The 18,619-nt window shown below is 39.1% G+C and overlaps 1 long non-coding RNA gene across 1 annotated transcript in view; it reads right to left on the reverse strand.

Moving 5' to 3' along the window:
• Positions 1-18,403, reverse strand: part of LOC134499455 (uncharacterized) — a 36,754-nt gene extending 18,351 nt beyond the window's left edge. Inside the window, exons 1-2 of the long non-coding RNA XR_010068147.1 lie at positions 18,361-18,403; positions 15,315-15,449 (exon numbers count right to left, since the gene is read on the reverse strand). This is a non-coding gene — a long non-coding RNA (uncharacterized LOC134499455). The remainder of the gene's footprint in view (positions 1-15,314; positions 15,450-18,360) is intronic.
• Between the last annotated feature and the right edge of the window lie 216 nt (positions 18,404-18,619).

Genomic DNA, 18,619 nt, shown 5'->3' on the forward strand with positions numbered 1-18,619 from the left:
CAGGAGTAGAGATGTGCAGCTATATGGATCCAAAGTGAAAATGGTGCTTCAAAGTGAGTGTTGACATTCTCACTGTACCTCTCAGCACCTTCTTAAAGAAGCTATCATCACTTTTCCTGAGCTCACAGGATAACTGTGCATTCCCAGAAAAAATATGTTTGACTTAAGTTACTGACTGGATAAGACAACCTTGTCATGCTCTGTCAGCCCCCTGCTTAAATCAAATGTACAGTAGACTCTCAGTTAACTGGAACTCAAGCAACTGGCACTCTCAAGCAACCAGCACAAAAATCGAACAGGAAAAAAACCAGCACTCTCAAGTAACTGGCAAAAAAATCTGTATCTCTCTGCTGCCATCTAGTGGGTATTAGGGTTTAATAGTAACTCTCAAGCAACCAGAAACTACATTTATCCTGCACCTACCAATCCCCATGGGTGCTGGTTAACTGAGAGTCTACTATATATTTTCCTGGAATTGTGCTGCTACCATGGGAGCCCAAGAAAAGGCATGGCTTCTTGAAAGAGGTACCTCTTGAAAGAGGTGCCAATAGATACAGTGAGTTGACCAGATTCCCTCTGAAGCACTTTTTAAACTTCAGAACTGGATAGTTGCATATACTTGTCAATGTCTTTATGCTAAATAGGTTATCTATAATGTGATCTAAACTACATACATTTATTGGCGCCCGGTGTCACCTGTGTACCATATGGGGCTTGAAGCTAAGTGGAGACAAACATTGGTTAACAATCTCTGAAATAAACAATAATTAAAACAATTAAAATCAACATTGCACACAGAGAGCAAAATACAACAAAAACAAGCAGTTACTATACCAGAATGGGCTTACCCAACAGCTAGGTCCAACGTTCAGGGGAATATATGAAAGTTCTACATACTGTCCATAAAATTAGTCTTTCAGATTCTTTGATGGGGAATCTTTCTTAGCCACTTGAGGTAGAAATACTTGGTCCCCAACTTGGAAAACTGTCTTGTGTGGAAAAGAAATGGCTATTTTTCAAATAAATTCCTGAGGAGTATGTTGAACTGTTCTTTGCATTTGGATCAAATCTGATTCCAGGACAAAGTGTTGGTGGTTGGAAATTTCTCTTAACACTTTCGGGGAACTCTAAGGCTACAGGGCAATATAGTTTGGATACGTTTCCTGCCTCAACACTAGAGGAATGCATACTATCAATTTTTAGCAGAGGGCTTCAAGGACAACATAAAAGGGCCCAAGGGCTACATATGTTCTAGAAGCTTCGGCTTGTCCATTCCTGAATGAAGTGAATTCAACACATGTATGCTTAATGAGGACAGCTTTTAAGTCCAGATGCCTAGCTGGAAGCCATGATTACTTGTGGGTTGTTTCATTTTGCTGGATCCAGTCTGCCACAAAGCATGGACTTCACCAGATGGACAACACCGAAATCAGACTGACTACATCCTTTGCAGCCAAAGGTGGCGGACATCTATACAGTCAGTAAAAACAAGACCTGGAGCTGACTGTAGTTCAGATCACGAACTTCTTCTTGCACAATTTAGGATCAGACTCAAGAGATTAGGGAAGACCCAGAGATCAGCTAGATATGAGCTCACTAATATTCCTAAGGAATATGCAGTGGAGGTGAAGAATAGATTTAAGGGACTGGACTTAGTAGATAGGGTCCCGGAAGAACTATGGACAGAAGTTCGCAACATTGTCCAGGAGGCAGCAACAAAATACATCCCAAAGAAAGAGAAAACCAAGAAGGCAAAGTGGCTGTCTGCTGAGACACTAGAAGTAGCCCAAGAAAGAAGGAAAGCAAAAGGCAACAGTGATAGGGGGAGATATGCCCAATTAAATGCAAAATTCCAGAGGTTAGCCAGAAGAGATAAGGAATTATTTTTAAACAAGCAATGCACGGAAGTGGAAGAAGACAATAGAATAGGAAGGACAAGAGACCTCTTCCAGAAAATTAGAAACATTGGAGGTAAATTCCAGGCAAAAATGGGCATGAACAAAAACAAAAATGGCAAGGACCTAAGAGAAGAAGAAGAGATCAAGAAAAGGTGGCAAGAATATACAGAAGACCTGTATAGGAAGGATAACAATATTGGGGATAGCTTTGACAGTGTGGTCAGTGAGCTAGAGCCAGACATCCTGAAGAGTGAGGTTGAATGGGCCTTAAGAAGCATTGCTAATAACAAGGCAGCAGGAGACAATGGCATCCCGGCTGAACTGTTCAAAATCTTGCGAGATGATGCTGTCAAGGTAATGCATGCTATATGCCAGCAAATTTGGAAAACACAAGAATGGCCATCCGATTGGAAAAAATCAACTTATATCCCCATACCAAAAAAGGGAAACACTAAAGAATGTTCAAACTATCGAACAGTGGCACTTATTTCACATGCCAGTAAGGTAATGCTCAAGATTCTGCAAGGTAGACTTCAGCAATTCATGGAGCGAGAATTGCCAGATGCACAAGCTGGGTTTAGAAAAGGCAGAGGAACTAGGGACCAAATTGCCAATATCCGCTGGATAATGGAAAAAGCCAGGGAGTTTCAGAAAAACATCTATTTCTGTTTTATTGACTATTCTAAAGCCTTTGACTGTGTGGACCATAACAAATTGTGGTAAGTTCTTAGTGGTATGGGGATACCAAGTCATCTTGTAGGCCTCCTGAAGAATCTGTATAATGACCAAGTAGCAACAGTAAGAACAGACCACGGAACAACGGACTGGTTTAAGATTGGGAAAGGAGTCTGGCAGGGCTGTATCCTCTCACCCTACCTATTCAACTTGTATGCAGAACACATCATGCGACATGCTGGGCTTGAGGAATCCAAGGCTGGAGTTAAAATCGCTGGAAGAAACATTAACAATCTCAGATATGCAGATGATACCACTTTGATGGCTGAAAGCGAAGAGGAACTGAGGAGCCTTATGATGAAGGTGAAAGAAGAAAGTGCAAAAGCTGGCTTGCAGCTAAACCTCAAAAAAACCAAGATTATGGCAACCAGCTTGATTGATAACTGCCAAATAGAGGGAGAAAATGTAGAGGCAGTGAAAGACTTCGTATTTCTAGGTGCGAAGATTACTGCAGTTGCTGACTGCAGTCAGGAAATCAGAAGATGCTTAATCCTTGGGAGAAGAGCAATGACAAATCTCGATAAAATAGTTCAGAGCAGAGACATCACACTGAAAACAAAGGTCCACATAGTTAAAACAATAGTGTTCCCCGTAGTAACATATGGCTGCGAGAGCTGGACCATAAGGAAGGCTGAGAGAAGGAAGATTGATGCTTTTGAACTGTGGTGTTGGAGGAAAATTCTGAGAGTGCCTTGGACTGCAAGAAGATCAAACCAGTCCATCCTCCAGGAAATAAAGCCAGACTGCTCACTTGAAGGAATGATATTAAAGGCCAAACTGAAATACTTTGGCCACACAATGAGAAGACAGGACACCCTGGAGAAGATGCTGATGCTAGGGAGAGTGGAGGGCAAAAGGAAGAGGGCCCGACCAAGGGCAAGGTGGATGGATGATATTCTAGAGGTGACGGACTCGTCCCTGGGGGAGCTGAGGGTGTTGACGACCGACAGGAAGCTCTGGCGTGGGCTGGTCCATGAAGTCACGAAGAGTCGGAAGCGACTAAACGAATAAACAACAACAACAACGATTATATTATTTTATTGTAGTTCCTTGTTTGTATTGCTTTTATTGTTGGTATCTTGTCCCACGGTCCACTGGTATGACAGATTATAACCATTTTAATAAATATGCAAAGTAAATAACTTTGCACTGAAATTATACCCTTTAGAACAAAGGGTACAAAAGTCTCAGTGTCTGTGAAGCTGGAGTCAGGATATAAGTATATTATGATTATGATTATGATTATTTTGTGCTAAGATTTCCTACTCATTTCCAGCTGAGAGTAAATTAGCATAAATGTAAATATATATTTCCAGTCTTATTATACAGACACGCCTGAATAAAGCAAAAATCATTGGGAAAACATTGTTACTCTGAAACTGCAGGATCTTTACCTTCCTCCTTTTTAGCAGATGGCTAATTGTAAGCCATTTGTTGTGTTTTCTCAGGATGCCTGTTTGGCTTCTTTTCATTTACTCAGTATTTAGACAGGATAAGGCCTGCTGAGATGCAACAGTCTCATTCACAAGGTACATCCTGTTATCACACAAAGTTAAATACACATTCCAGGCATGCAACTATGGCAAACAAATGAAGGACAGATCTCTGCAAGCATCACATTGGCCAGGGACAGGACTAAACACAAGAGCCAGGGTAGGCATAATGAACTGACGTCTTTCAGATGTCCCAAGTGACTCTCTTGAGCCAGTAAACCCCACTGACACCAAACAGCAAAGCATTTCATTTTGGTCACTATCTTCTCAGTTTGGCTGCTAACCGAAGTAAGAATTGTTTAGGGACAAAGGTAAGTGCTGAATCTACAGGCCCAAAGAATACCTTGTTTCTTTGGATGAGAAGAAGCATGGAAATCTTGACTCGGGTAGACCAACACCAATTATACAGCAGAACGGATTAATTGGAGGTCACCACTGTAGTCACTGAAGGGTTCAGATTGGGTATTTGTGGCTTTATGGTGAACAATTTGTTGGCATTTCTTTGTTTTTGCTCTGACCAAGCCACTAGGTTACCATGGTAATTGAATACTTTTTTAAGTATCGGCAGGGTGAAGAGGTCGAACTTAATCGTCCTCAATTTGGATGTTAAAAGCTACATTGCCTGGGGGAGGAACTTGCCCGGACTTGTTTTTAGTTTCTGTTTCCTTTCTACATGCAGCCTCTCAGCTCAGTCCTCTCTGTGAGTGTGTGAATGCACAGCTTGTAAAATATGTTTTTGTGCTTTCTGTAAATACATTTATTTTTATAGAAATGCCTGGTGTGTTATTTTTCTGATCTCTTGGGCCAAATGCTTTCTAGCACTCTGACAGGTTATGGGCCCAGTAAGCAGACCAGTGAACCCCCAGAGAGAGCAGAGAGATCAGCTCCACACCTCATGCACATTTTAAAGGCAGGTAGCAAAGACCTGTGAAGATTTTCTTTGGAGCTGCCTGGAGATTTTCCAGCTGCTGCCAGTCTACAGGACAAAGAAGCTGGCTGAGGTGACTTGCAAAAGAAGGAAGAAGCCATGGCTACCTCCCAGCCCTCAGCCATGCCTCTGGAGTGCCTATCAGAGACCAACTGTTTGAATTGGGCCCTGAAGATGGAAATATATCTTCGCAGAGAGAATCTTTGGCTGCCAATTGGTGAGCAAACCCCCCAAAATCCTGAAGCCACCATTATCCTGGGAGTTGAGGACAATCAGCTAATGCACGTGAGAGGCATGCAGTCTGCAAAGCAACTTTGGGATGCTTTGAGAGACTTGTATGTAAAGGCAACAGCAGGGAGTAACGTTACCCTGACAAAAAAGCTGTACAAAGCCTACCTAGCAAAAGGAGATAGCCTTCCTGAGCACCTGCATTATATTCAGCAGCTGTTTGTTGAGTTGCTTCACAGGTGTTTGCTACCTGCCTTTAAAATGTGCATGAGTTGTGGAGAGAGGAATGGAATTTACACCTCTCACAAAATCATATATACTGCTGTCCTAATTGAATGAAATGTGGGACATGCTGATTTGTACCCTGGAGGCTATGCCTGAAGCAGACCTCACCCCATCATATGTTACACAGCGCTTACTCACTGAATGGGAGAAGAGAGAGGAAAGATCCCCCCCACCATCTCTTCTGGAAAGCTGCAGTACCAGAAAACAAGGGAAAGGAAGCTGAGGCCACAGCACTAGCCAGCCAGCGATGCTTCACTTATGGTTCAGCTGGACATTTGCAGAAAGACTGTGCCTTGAGACCCAAGAGTAGAAAGACAAAGAAGAAGAACACAAGGGCAACACAGAAGAAGGCTCTTCAGACAACCCAAATTTCACAGGTTGCTGAGAAGGGTAATTCTGATGTATGGGTGTTAGATTCTGGGGCCAATTATCATTTATGTAATTGTAAAAGCTCTTTTGTGTCACTGTCTAAAACTGAAAAACAAAGTGTATCTTTGGCTGATGGGTCTGTGACCAAAATTATGGGACAAGGTGACTTGTATTTATCCTGCTTGGGAGAAACTGTGAAAGGTGTGTTCTATGTGCCAAATCTACAGTCAAACCTTTTATCTGTGGCACAATTGGCTGTAACAGGGTATGTCATAACATTTAAGAAAAATGGTTGTGAGATACGTAAAAATGGGAAATTGTATGCTACTGGTATGTTAAAAGACTCCTTGTACATTGTGCAAAATGCAAGGAAGCCAAGCTGCACGGCTACAGTTGGCAACACACCATATCATGACCAATGTGTACACCTGATGCACAGGAGATTTGGTCATGCTAATTTCAAGTATATAGCACAAATGCCACAGCTGTGTGCTGACCTAAAGATAAAACCCTGTGACAAATACTTAGATTGTGTAGTTTGCAAAGAATGCAAAACACTAAAAGCTCCTGTGAGTAAGCACAGTGACAGAGTTACAACTAGACCTTTGGAAATTGTACACTCTGACACTATTGATCCTTTTGCTCCAAGTCTTGGACAAGCAAGGTATGCAATGACCATCACTGATGATTTCTCAAGATACACATTTATCTACATCTTAAAACATAAAGATGAGGCATTTGAGAAATTTAAAGGTTTTGTGAGATGGGCAAATGGAAAATTCCTTAGGCCTGTATCTGCACTCCAATGTGATAGAGGAGGAGAGTACCTTTCTCACAAATTCAAAAGGTTCCTAGTGGAAAAAGGGGATAGAACAAATTCTTTCTAACCCTTACACCCCTCAGCAAAATGGTGTTGCTGAAAGAAAGGGCAAAACTTTGCAAAATGCGATGGAATGCATGCTTAAAGATTCCAGATTATCGTTCAGATTTTGGGCAGAAGGGATGTCCACTGCCTGTTATGTGCAAAACAGATTGTATAACTCTGTGTTTCAGGACACTCCATTCCATTTGTTTTATGGTGTGAAACCAAAGGTAAACCATCTTAGAGTGTTTGGTAGTGCTGCATGGGTTCATATACCAAAATAGCAGAGAAGGAAAGGAGGCCCCACAACAAAGAAAGCCATCTTTGTTGGCTATGGACAAAGCCAGAGGAGCTACAGGTTCATAGTGGGAGAGAAATTAATAATTAGCAAAAGCACTTCTTTTGCTGAGCAAAACTGGGGGAGATTAAATTCTAGCTCTCCAGTTGATCTAACAACAGAACAGCAAGGACTTGCTGATAGTGATCTTTTGCCTAGTGGGGACATTAAGCCAGAAAAGCAAACTGAAGATCTGTCTGATGAGACAGATGCTTCTCAGGAAAGTGATAGGAGTCAAAATTTAAGCCCTGTATTACCTCACAGATCTCAGAGGAGTAATAAAGGTGTTCTTCCATCACGTTTTCAGGCTGAAACAGTAAAGGCTTTTCACATATTCACAGAACCTGAGTCCTTAGAACAAGTGAATGCTGAGATTGCACCACCTGAGATTGCACAAAATTGGCATTCTGCCATGCAACAGGAGTTAACATCCTTGAAAGAAAATAAAACATGGAAACTGGTAAATCTACCTCCCAATGAACGCTGTCTAGGTTGTAGGTGGGTTTTCAAACTGAAAAGGGATGCTGATGGCAAAATCCAAAAATATAAAGCAAGGTTGGTTGCAAAAGGGTTCACTCAAAGGAAAGATTTAGACTTTGACAAGACTTTTGTACCAGTTACTAAAGGTGAATCAATTAGATTATTGTTAAAAATTGCTGCACTCAAAGGAATGTCAGTTCACCACTATGACATTCAAACTGCATTTCTCTATGGTGATTTAGACCGCAAATTATAGATGCAACCCCCTGGCTATGAAAAAGGGGAGAATCTGGTCTGTGAACTGCAGAAATCAATCTATGGGTTAAAACAGGCTGCTAGATCCTAGAACCAAAAGTTAGATGAAAAACTGCAGAGTTTTGGTTTTGAAAAAGGAAAAGCAGATCCATGTGTACATATGAAGAAAGACAAACAAGGCTGTATGTATCTGTGAATTTACATTGATGATTTGCTGCTGTTCACATCAACAGAAAAACAAAGGCTTGATTTTGAAGCCTGCATGAAAAGCCATTTCACATTAAAAAGCCTTGGAACAGTAACAAATTACCTAGGCTTGAAAATACACAGGGAGAAGGATGGTAGCTTTCTGTTAAGCCAACGTGGTAAAATTCAAAAGGTCCTAGAGGATTTTAACATGCAAGACTGTAAACCAGTCTCTACTCCTATGATACCAGATTTTCAGAAAGGCATAGGAGAAACTCAGTTAAATGAGGCAGAGAAATATAGATCTGCAATTGGAAGTTTACTGTACATTGCAAATCACTCTCATCCAGATATCTCAAATTCTGTGGCCATTTTAAGTAGACAGGTAGAGAAACCTACATCTACTGGAAAAGCAGCATTGAAGAGGTTAATAAGGTATTTGCAAGGAACAAAGAATTATTGCCTGAAGCTAAATGCCTGTGGAACAGAAAAATTGCAAGCTTTTGCCAATTCTGACTAGGGAGCAGATGTCAGTGACAGGAAATCCACTTCTGGGATTTTAGTTCAATTTGCTGGGTCAAGCTTAGGCTGGCATTCTAGAAAGCAAACACTTGTTGCTCTTTTCACTGCAGAAGAAGAGTTTTATTCTCTAACACAAACCTGTAATGAGGTTGTATGTTTTAAACAGTTGTTAAAAGACATAGGCATGGAAGTGAACCAGCCTATAACTGTTTATGAGGATAATCAAGCTTGCATTGCAAAGGCAAAATCTGAAGCCTGCAAGAATAGGACAAAACATATCGATTTTAGATATCAATATATCAAAGACATGATAGCTAACGGGGAAATACTGTTAAACTATTGTGAATCAAAAGGTATGATGGCTGATATTTTAACCAAACCTCTTGCTCTACCAAATTGGTTTATGTCTTACTCCTTAGCAAAACAAAGGGGAGTGTTGGCATTTCTTTGTTTTTGCTCAGACCAAGCCACTAGGTTACCATGGTAACTGAGTACTTTCTTAAGTATCGGCAGGGTGAAGAGGTTGAACTTAATTTTCCTCAATTTGAATGTTAAAAGCTGCATTGCCTGGGGGAGGAACTTGCCCAGACTTGTTTTTAGTTTCTGTTTCCTTTCTACATGCAGCCTCTCAGCTCAGTCCTCTCTGAGCATGTGTGAATGCACAGCTTGTAAAATATGTTTTTGTGCTTTCTGTAAATACATTTATTTTTATAGAAATGCCTGGTGTGTGATTTTTCTGATCTCTCAGGCCAAACACTTTCTAACACTCTGACACAATTAACTTCCATCTTTATGGGGCAGGGTAAATATTGAGCGGCAGAATCTCTTCACTGCCATCAGACTCCCTGTCAGTAGTAGGCTGCACCCTAAAACTCTTATTTTTAGGCAGGAGAAGCAGAAAATGTGAGTCTAATTATTAATGGCACATTAAAATGGAAATTTCAGTCTCCCTTCATGCCAATAAGTGAGAATATACATTGTAATTCAGCATATCCAAGGCTTTTGGGTGGAGGGTGAAGCAACTGCCCTGAGCCTTAGATATAGTTGGAGCCCCTCCAAAGGATGCCTCAGGATCTGACACAATAGATTGAATATTTTTATTCAAGACAGTCAAACTCAAGCATTTAAAAGACAGTTCTGGGAGGTCTTTGATATTTTAGGTTTTCCCTCCTGGTTCTACTTAGTGGGGAGAAAGCAACAGAGAGAAAAAAAATACTTTGATAGGAGGTGCAGTAGAAAGGGCTCAAAGGCACCTTCCATTTTTAGGATTGTCAGACTGCGGTCTCACAGAACACACACATCATGGTAGCAGCGACTAAATTGAAACATTTTCTAAGTTCACTCAGTACGCTGAATTTAAACTAACAAACTAGTGGACTCACACACAACATGCTAAGCCACAGACAAAGTAAAGTTAAAAATAACCAAGGTTATCATGTGTTGTCAACTGGGTGTTCAGTTAACCTTGTTAGTTATAATGTGTGAACCTATTCAGAGTGTTTCAAAAGCCCTGTGCAAGCCTAATTTTTAGGCTTATTCCAAATCCACTGATTGATTGGTTGGTTGACTGATTATGTGCCATCAATTCATGTCTAACTCCTAGCAACCACATAGATAGATTTTCTCCATGATTCAAATCCACACTGTTAGACAAATTACAGGCTAATAATATCCCACAATGATTACTTGATGGGAGCTTATGGGAAGGCAAGAGAATGAAGCATCAGTGGGATAAATGAGAGACAGAAGAAGAGGGAAAATCTAAGTATAAGAAATAGATATTTGTGCTAGTTTTAGTATGGCACAACAGTGCCCCCTAAAGCATCTGATAAACTGACCCCACACTAAAAAGTCTGAAGTGGTGGAATTTAGTTTTTATAACCCCCTCCTCTGTATACAAAATTACAACTGGTAAAAATCACATTGTGCATTTCTAATTCCAAAGGTCACTAGGAAGGTTTAGCCTCTACATAAGTTCTGATTTGTTGGCTAGACCCAAGACATCATAGATTGGGCACTGCTCTTCACTGGGCAAAAAACAGTCAGGGCTAATCTGAACCACCAACTTGCTGCAGTATCAGGACAGGCTACTATTTCTTGAGACAGGAACACACACAATTTATCCTCAACCCAGCTCCAGCCAGTGGGAAGGCAACCTCCATCTGTCTTTTTTTTTTTTTTTTTTGCTTCACATGGAGTATTCTCCAACTTGTGCTAATACAAACAGTGCTGTCTGGTTCACCTGCTGCATTTCATTTCATTGTAGGCAAATGCCTGCAACTGACTACTGTGCACAGTGACAGGAACATCCTCCTGCAGTCATTGATCACTGCCCTCCATTGCCATTTTGTCTTGGGCTTCCTGTCCCTCCTGAAGGGAACTTGATAGGTGAATCTGTTTTTTTCCCCTTTGTTTCATTGATGAACTAGCAAAGCATTATTATTATTATTATTATTATTATTATTAATTATTATTATTTCATTGGTTGAATGGTGAAATCCTGGATTCCTGTCCTGTCCTGTCCTGTCTTGCAGGTTCATTGATGGAACAGTGATGGTAGAGATTTCCTCTTTTCTTTCTTTAAACCAGGTGAAATTGACAAGAGTTCTGCCAGTTTCCTCTTCTAGCTGAACCTATAAGAATAGTAAAATTGCCTTTTCTGTTTTCTTTTTCTTGGTCTCCCAGTGGGGACAACTGATGGGAAGGTGTCGGGTATGAAGGGATTCAATGGAGGGAGTTCATACATAAGGTCTATTGATGGCAACTACATGTCCTCAAAGACCTGCTCACAGAAAGGAAATCAGTTGGTGCTTGCTTTTCCAGAGTGGGTGGGAGAGGTAAGAAATCAGGGGACTCCACAAATTAGGAGCTGTGGATAGTATAGTCCAGACAAAATCTCAGGCCATCACTTTGATAAAAATGGAGAAAGGGGTTGAAACCCAAAAATGAATTTCTTAAATCACAGTTATTTCCAGCCAATTTTTGCACAGGAGTCAAGCAGCTTAAAAGTGAAGAGGCTGCCTTTCATTGATCTTTCACATCCTATAAAAATGAGGATAGGCACGGAGAATAGCAAAGAAAAAGATTGGGGGAGAGACAAGATGATACTCAAAAAGCATAGCAGTAGAAATTGGTGCTGCAAAAATAGTTAAGCATGAAAGCCTGCGTGTCTCTATTTGGTCTTCCATTTCTATACAGGATGATGGAAAATACAATGTTATACTTTGTTTTGGGACTTTTAAGAGAAATCTACAAGCTTTACAGTAAGGAGATGTTGTAGGATCCTTTTATTGAAGCTGTTGATGTTTTCAAGGCCACTGAATATAATTACACTATAACTTAGTCTTTGGTGCTGTTTTTGAACCTCCAAAGATCATGGTGATGAAGAAGTCATAATTCAACAGAATTCAAGGCCTTTGGCTTGGGAAGGATTGTTACTATTGTCAAAGTATCAGAAGGCTTTCTATCCTTTCTATCTTTTTTCCCATCATCATAACTGTCTCCTTTGCTAAATTCTCCCTTCCATGTTTCCCTTCCATGTGATATGTTTGTTTGTTTATTATACTTCTAATAAATAACATCTTTAGGCAGATTACAACACTAATTAAAACATTTGAAGCTTCAAATACTTTTTTAAAAGAAGAAACAAATTATAAAACAATATTAATAAAATACAAATAAGAAAAATACAGGAGCCTTGCCTGCACTAATTTTGGCAAACCTCTATCAGGACTAAGCCAGAGAGACCTATTGGAGAGGAACCAAAAATTGAAAGTGGAAATCAGAACTGAAGAGCAAACTGATATAATACTAGATCCAGGAAGGCTTCTCTGGATCCTGACATCAATAAAAAGCTTTTTCTAGTCCTTCCATTCTCCTTCCTTATTACTGATCCTATTAAATCAAATTTCAAATCCAGTCCAGTCTTCTCCATCCTGGTACCTGCAGCTATATTGAGTGTATAACACTTAAACTTCTCCAGTACCTTTGAAGTTCCATCTGGAAGGCAACAGGTTGGGGAAGGCTATTTCTATCTAATAGCAGGGCTTACTACTTCTTTGCAAATTCTGAAGTTTTAATCTCTAACCTTTGGTGACAGAAAATATTATAGCAGTAGGAAAAAAACTGCCCAGCATTTTTTCTTAGAAACAAGGCCTTGCAAAGGTCAGGCCAGAATGTGTGTGACCTGGAACAAGACATCTGAGAGTTCTCAGCCATCATGAGTTTTGCCTTGGGTGAGCTTCAGGTAAGATATACCTCAAGCTTTTATGACCTAAGAGGTTCAGTGAAGCTGGGAGTGTGAGCAACCAAGGCAGGTAATACTGTAATCACAATTGCAATTCTAATAATTCAAAGAAAACTTAGGTTCTAAGCTTAGTGGTTTTTGCCATGCTACATCTTCGAAGAGGCCAGAAGTCTGCATAACTTAGTGGTCTGACTGTAAAGCACCATCTGCCTAGATTGAAATGTTTTAAAAAACAGTTTTTCTTCAAACCAATACAACATCTGTTAGGTTGTTGTTTTCTGTTAGAAACTTAGGATAATCCCCTAACAAAGGAACATTTGTGACTAGGCAGATGGTGAGGTGTGTCTGCTAGATCAGCATTCTCTTAGTAAGTGAGCACCCATTAGAAAATTTGGCCAGGACTGTCTTCTATACAGAAGGAGGCTAATGTACTGATACAACCGGATGGATCTTGGAGCTGGATTATCTGTTTCCTATGCTAATTAATCTACAGAAACCATCAAGTAATCATTCACAGTATTACATACAAACGTTTACATTTCTAAACATTAATGAACTGTGCATTAAAGTATATAAGACATTCTACAGCCTGAAGCAAGCTCACAGTGACACAGAGCCAAAACTGAAGGAATCCAGATCTTCAAAAGATAGCAACACAGGGTTATAACTTTTATTAATTATTATTGTGGGTTGTTTTAACATGAGGATGGTCTGATTTTGCCAAGTTATGGATTCATAATGCAGGTCCCCAAGGCTTTGCATGCCACTGATAATGGCATCACAGCTGCTTCTGCTGTCTATGCAATAACTCACCCACCAAATTCTGGTCTTTGTGGTGTTCAGGCATTTCTACAAGTAGGCTTGAGTAGAGGCTTGCCTTTACTTCTCTGGAAACCCCCCTGAGCTATTAAACTGACGTCAGCAGGAAACTAGTTATCAAACAAAGGTGATGAAAACTTGGCAGGATAATAAATTGATGAAAAGTGGTTCTCTTGCTTCTCACACAATGGGAGCATAAGCAATGCTGCTGTGGGAAAATAAATATGCAGATATGGTGGGGGAAATGTAGATATACTTTGATGGGTTCACAGAGTGCGGAGGGTTCCTACCAAGAATTGCAAACCCGAAGAAATTTTGTTTCAAGGATTCAAGATGGGGGCTTGTTAAGGAAGGCAGCAGAGTTTCTTCATGAGAGATACTGTTTCAAATTTCCCCTTTCCTGACTGTAGAAAGAGACTACTGTATTCTTGATAATTAGCAAGAGCCTGGCAGAAGAACAATTTTCTTCTGAGGGCTGTTCTGAAGAGAGCTAATCTAGAACACTATAAACTCTTCAAGGACATTTGCACCTTTTTCCAAAAACCACTTACAGTTTTATGGAAGGTAGTAATCAATGAGAGCGAACTGAGCTTAACTTTCAGGTTTTAATTAAAGCCCATTTCAATGGCATCACAATGGAGTGATAGTGGTGATAATTCCTCTAAATTTCTTCAGGAAAAGGAGTTATTCAACAATGACTGTTCAGTGAAAGACAGGACATTCATGCACACTCCTTGATCACCTCCTCACTGAGTAAATACAAGAACACCACTCATAGGAATTTGATTGAAATTTATTCTCCTTTGAAAATATTTTTAAACGAAATCCCTTTTAACATTACCAAAATAGAACAGCTAGGGAAAAATTGAGAAAATGTCTATCTGGCACTACTATGAATTATTACCAGTTACCTCTAGACACAGGCTGAATGCATACTGACAGTGTATAAAGGCTGTTCTGACTGTATTGTTGTGGCACATTCTTTTTAAAGTTTAAATTTCTGTTTCTGGCAAGAGCTCTTTTTAAATCCTTTTTAACCTTTGACTGGGATAATACATAATTTTAACTTGTATAATAATAGTTTATGACATCACAACTGATTTGGGTTTGTGGAATATACTAAACCATAAATTGTGGTTTACAGATCACAGTGGCTGTTCACAAAAAACACATTAAGCCAAAATCAAACAAAATTACATTAAGACTTAGTGTGATGCATAAATCAGATCTGTAACTAGGTTCACATGAGATTAAATGAGCATGTTATCAAGTGGTTACAAGTCTCTGGTTCCAATAAAGGGTAGCCAATTTGAATTTTCACCACATACTAAAGCCATAGAGCTTGGTTAAAAAGCTATGTGCAGAGTTGAGTCAAATGGTGTTGTGTGTACTTATTCATTTTTTTTTTAGCATAACATGTTGTATGAATATAGTCTATAATCCAGCAGCTCTACCCAAACGGGTGCATCTGCAAAAGGGTCCAAAAAGTCAAGACAGTGGCTGCAACTGTGTGACCAAAACCCTGTCTTTTTTTTTTTTGCATGAATTGCACATGTGATGCATGTAAAAAAGGGGCATGACTTTTATCAAATGGTCATGGCTCCATCTTGACTTTTTGGAACTCCCCCCCCCAAAGTTTTTGTGACAACAGAAAATAGTGTTTGCACAAACCTATCTTTATGAGGACGCTTTTAAAATGCAGCTTGCTAAATATTCAGGGATTGCCTCTTTGGAATGTTCTCATGAATTCTTCCTGGGCATCTCTAGCCCCACAGAATGTTCACACACTCAATCCTGAGCTTATTCCTTGGGAAGTGAGAAATCTTATATTATTATATCATTATATCATATTATAGAAGAGAAATGATAAGTAAACACAAATTACTAACTTACGGTGACTTAGAATTTTTGTCAAGGGAAATGTAAAATAAAATCAAGAGAAGAGTTTGGTGGCAGAAGGATACACTTGTCAGTGGTTTATGTATGTATAATTATCAGAAAGATTTAAGGTAGATAAAAGATTTTTTGGTTTTGAGCAGTGTAAGACTGAGTTTGAAATAGAATTGTGTACAAATGATGAGCATGTTATTGCTAAAATATATAAACCTGTATTGAAATTTGAGACAGAAGAACAAGTGAAGGAATGTATGATAAAGTGGTCTAAAACTTTGATTATAATATTCAGATGGAACAATGGGAAAATATGTGGTTGAAAGGACTGAAATTTACACTATGTAAATTTCTTAAAGGGAATTTTTATAAAACAATGTATTGTTGGTATGTCACCAGAGAAACTGTCTAGAATGTATAAAGGTACTTCAAATTTATGTTGGAAATGTGAACAAGAATGGATTTTTATCATGCTTGGTGGATGTGTAAAAAAGCCAGAAAGTTTTGGATTCAAATACATACACTAATTCAGAAAAAATTTAAAGATTAATATACAGTTGAAACCAGACACTTTTCTTTTGGGACTGAATGATAAACAATTGGAGAAAAAGTTGTGAGACTTTATTTTTATACATGGTAACTGCTGCAAGATTATTACATACACAGAGGTGGAAAGATCTGACATTACCCAGAATGGAGGAATGGATGTGAAGATGATGGAACTTGCAGAGATAGCCAAATTGACATATTTAATTAGAGAAAAGACATTATCTAAGTTTATGGCTGATTGGAAACCCTTTATAGACTTTTTGTGTGAAACAGAAAAAGATGAACTTATGACTTACAATTTTGATGATTTTAAAAAAATAGATTATAGAAAAAAATGAAAATCATGATTACTCTATTAATCATAGAGTAGGAGGTAATTTTATATTTATACTTATAACTGCTGTAAATAAAATTGAAAGTTACTTCTTTATACTTTCTTTTTTTCCTTTTCTGTCCTTTTGGCTTTGTTCTCTTTTTTTCCTTTCCTTTCTTTTCTTCTTTCTTTCTTTATATTAGTTGATGTTAGTTTTTATCTTTCTTCATAAAATTTTTAATAAAGTTATATAAAAAATGGAAGTGACACATCTTGTATGGCTAGGTTAGATTCCAGCCGACCCCAAATTTGGATTGCAAATTGTAGTGGAAGTAGGCAACCAAAGCTTTAACTTTTTGGGGTCTCCCTCTAGATCAGCAACTGTACCCATTGGCATTGCCCTTCCTTCAGACAAAGGAGTCATATATGGTCTGGAAACATACAGAATGGATCACCTGGCACTATGAAATTTCCAGAGATACCTTCACCCAGACTATTCTGAAGCTCAAGTACTTAGAATCCCACTTGGCAATTAGTATTTACACAGAATGCCCTCTTTATGTCCAGCTTCCCTGCTAAAAGCCTGTTTTCTGATCCAAGACCCTGTTGATTTATTGTTTGGCCTCTGACTAGTATATTTCCTCAACTCATTACAGTTGACCAGTTCAAGCCCCCTCATAAATCTTTCAGCTCTGTATTATATTTTGTGACTGCTCATATGTGTACGCACATGTAAATGAATTACACAATGGAGGCAAATCTAATATAAAAGGTGGAGGGCAGGGTGGGATGTTTGCTAATTGAATGACCTCATTCACTGTTCAGGGAACAAGTGGTACCAAAACTTTTCCAAGATATCCTTCAATAGACTTGTATATAGCCAAGAAATATTATTTCAAGCAATTTCAATGGAATACTGAGAGGCAGGCAATGAATAACATTGTTTATGATGAAAAATTATATACAGTCTTCTCCGATCTTATACCCTGTGGTTATGTGGAGCTACAGTTTCTATTATCCATGACCACCTGGCCCATCATTTATGAGAATTGTGGAAGTTGTAGTCCCACATATTAGAAGAAAACTAAGTTGACTACAATGTACAAATAGCATGAAAGATTTCTCTTCTGGTCTGGATTTCCTCCCAAAGAAAATCTGTATTAATAGTCAAGAAAGAGAAACAGAGTTAACAGGGAAAATGGCACATGTATTGCCTAACATCCTAAATACTTTATGCCCGTTTGCCAGATGTATTGTGTTCTACCAGTGTGCTCACAGAAATATGATTTTGCATTTCTGCCTATTCTAGTATACACTGATGGGGTCCCATCCCTGGTTCTGGAATTCCAGTTTTAGAAAAATTGAGGCAAACTGGAAAAGATGCAAAGCAGGGCAACAGGAATGATCAAGAAACTAGAAACTAAATGGTATGAAGAGAGATTGAGGAAACTGTGTGTGTTTAGCCTTGAGAAAGTGGGGAAGGAAATATAAATATTCTTCAAATATCTGAAGAGATACACATTGTAGATCAAGGTCTGTTTCGTATCACCTGGTGTGCAGCACACAGAATAATGAGTTTAAATTACAGGGGGGTTAAATGTTAGGGAAAAATTCCAAACTGTAAGCGCACTTTGACAGCAGACTAATGACTCAGAGATGTGAACAACTATCTTTTGAGACTAATATAATTTGAATTCTTACACTAAACAGAGAGATGGCCTAAATGGCCCCTTCCAACTCTGTGATAACTTTCAGAACATCAACTTCCTGGATTGGACTCTAACTGGAGAAGCAAATATTTCTTCCCCTTTTCATTCTTTAATAGAAAAGCCAATAGTTACATCTTTATAGGAGAATTTTACTGAAACATTAAAGCAAGAAAAGTTCGCCAGCTTCCCCACAGAACAATGTATTATGTGGGGTAAATGCCAAAATAAGTTCTGTTTCCCAAATATCTTTAAATACCTTGGTATCAGAGGAAGGTCTCTCCTGCTTCATTCTTTGGAGATGCTGCAGTCAACAACGCACAGCTATTTTTTTTTCCCAACAAGGCAAGTGACCTTTGTATTGTCTCAATGAGCAAAGTGAAGCCATTAGTGGCCTGCTAGAACCACCTAATGGAGCAGAGCTTAACACAGTGGAGGAGCTGTGCACAGAAAAAGAATATTTAAAATGGCTTTAATGGGCATGTCAGAGAAACACAGGTTATTGATTTTATACACTC

Source organism: Candoia aspera, chromosome 6, assembly GCF_035149785.1.
Source record: "Candoia aspera isolate rCanAsp1 chromosome 6, rCanAsp1.hap2, whole genome shotgun sequence".
In the NCBI taxonomy this organism is placed as follows: domain Eukaryota; kingdom Metazoa; phylum Chordata; class Lepidosauria; order Squamata; family Boidae; genus Candoia; species Candoia aspera.